This window comes from Montipora foliosa, chromosome 14 (genome assembly GCF_036669935.1).
Source record: "Montipora foliosa isolate CH-2021 chromosome 14, ASM3666993v2, whole genome shotgun sequence".
NCBI lineage: Eukaryota > Metazoa > Cnidaria > Anthozoa > Scleractinia > Acroporidae > Montipora > Montipora foliosa.
Window position 1 is genome coordinate 16688133 of NC_090882.1, and position 2500 is coordinate 16690632.

At 36.6% G+C, this 2500-nt stretch overlaps 1 protein-coding gene across 4 annotated transcripts in view; it reads left to right on the plus strand.

Moving 5' to 3' along the window:
• The window catches only part of LOC137984998 (uncharacterized), a 52294-nt gene that overhangs the window by 7559 nt on the left and 42235 nt on the right, over positions 1-2500 (plus strand). The gene's annotated exons all lie outside the window — the stretch shown is intronic.

A 2500-nucleotide genomic window follows, 5' to 3' on the forward strand; every position in this document is an offset into this window, starting at 1 on the left:
TACTTACGTAACGAAGACAATATTATTGTTTTCCTGATGTTATTATTATCATTATTATCATCATCATCATCATTATTAGAATCAGTAATTAAAGTTTCTAGCAGAAAATTAATTTTCTTGTGATCCTGAATTTGACTTCAAAATCTCGTGACTGATTAAGGGGTCTTAATTTCATCTGCATCTTGGCCAAAACCTGAGAATTGCTTATACATTTACACGTGAGTTGGAGATCATCAACTTGAGCAGTTGCAAAGAAAGCTTGAGAAAATTGCCTGAAAGAAAAGAAAACCTGATCGTCTCTTTCCTCCACTGTTTATACTAGGAGGTTCGGAGAGGGAAAACAACAGCAAAGCGTCAGTGGGAGTCTTTGCGGAAGTGAGAGGGTTATCCTAACCAATTCAACTTGACTTCACTTGCACAGTATTAGTATTACCCTATCCTTTCTATTATCAACCTTTATTTTAAGTAACACAAACCCCATTCCCTTACATTTCTGGGAGGATGTACTAACTGCAAAGCCATTCAAAATAATTCTTAAATCCACAAATCTGCAAATGTTACACCTATTCCCAATTGCAAGGCATCCCCATTGAGTGAATGTAGTCAATAGCCCATTTCCGAGTTGCTGCATGCCTCAGTTTCAAAGCGAGTCCTAGTGCACAACCATTCAAATGGAAATGAGTTGTGTATTGTTATGCAAATCAAACTCATTTGCCTTACAATAGTTGAGCACCAAGACTCAGTTCGAGACCGAGACAAACAGCAACTCGAAAATGACCCATTGAGACCCATATCACTTACAAATGTAATTGAGAATTTTTGAAAGGGTTGTTTACAAACAAGAAATATTTACGACCCTGCAGTCATCTATTGGGTTCAACCAGTTTGTCTATAAGAAGGGACATAATACTACAATGGCCTATCTAAATGTCAACATTATTGGTTAAAATGGTTGGATGAAGATGCAGACTTTGTTAAAGTGTATTCTTTCGACTTCAGCAAAGCTTTTGATTTTGTTTCCCATCAGATTGTACTGTAACAAGCTCAAGTTATATAATATCAACCCTTACGTTATTAACTGGATAATTAATTTTTTGAATGACCGTAAACAGAGAGTTGTAGTCGATGGTGTCACAACAAAGTTCGTTGAAATCGACAGGGGTGCTCCACAGGGGACCCTCTTAGGCCCAGTGTTGTACTCTATCATGGTTAATGACATTAATGTTGTGAACCCGGAAACAAACTTGCTTATTAAGTTTGCAGACGATATCACCTTGAGTATTGCGATTGGGCCAAATTTGCCTGATGACTCATCGGCCAGTAAAATTCAGAACATTGAGCTTTGGTCAAGTACGAGTCATATGAAATTAAAGCTAACTAAGACACGGGAATTAGCAAATGCCAATGAGAGGAAACACCCCAAAAACCCCCCTGGGACTGTACCTATTATAGAACGAAAGAGCAACCTTAAATTATTGGGAGTAACCTTCATGAAAATCCTTGCAACTGGGATACTCAATTTTCATAACATGATGGGGTAAGGCTAATTCAAGATTCTATATTCTGAGGATTTGTAAGTATGGGTACGCCTTAGAAGAGCTTACGATCTTATTTCATAGCTTAATTATGTCAGTATTTTACATACTCAATTGAAGTCTGGGCATGTGCTTATGCTGGTAAATACCTCTCTAAGATCGATAACTTCTGCAAGCGAGCATGGAAATAAAAATTATGGTTACACCAAGGAGTGCATATTCATCAGGGATGTAATCCAAACTAGAGATAAACAACTATGGGAAAAAATCACACATAGATTCACATTGTTTAACAGATCTTCTACCTAGGTACATATCAGTCTTTACGTCAACGTGGTCATGATTGTATATCACCACATATTCGCACAGAGTGCTTTAAGCGCTGTTTTATACATAGATCTCTTTTTAACTTTATCTAGTTTAATGTTTGTAAAGAAAGCAATATTTTTTAGATGATTCTTCTTTCTACTGTATTGTAAACTTTATATGTTTGCAAGTGTTTAGTTTAATTTACCAATAAAGACTTATCTGATCTTATCTTATCCCGCTTGAATGCCTTCAGCTGTCTTGTTCAGAAAATTGAAAACATAATATCTGTTTTGCACTGTGCAATTACATTACAATTCTAGTTGCGTTCGACTTAAGGTGAACACAATTTCTAATCTTAGGTATCCTGTGCATAGGGTGATCTTTAGCAAGTTTTCGTTTTTCGTTCCCCTGCTTTTTCAGTGCCATCTTGAATTACGTCACATGTGCACGCACATCTTTTTTTTTTTTTTTTTTACATCGTATGCACAAATGATGATTGTGCACCTCGTGATTGTATTGAGTCAATTTGCACCAAGATGCTGATTTTTGGCAAGGGACATTTTTCAGAATAATCTCTCAGACTGAATGTGAGAGAATGTTTTAACACATATTACAATTGAACCCACTGGGAACTCGGAAAAATCCGAGCCCAAGAC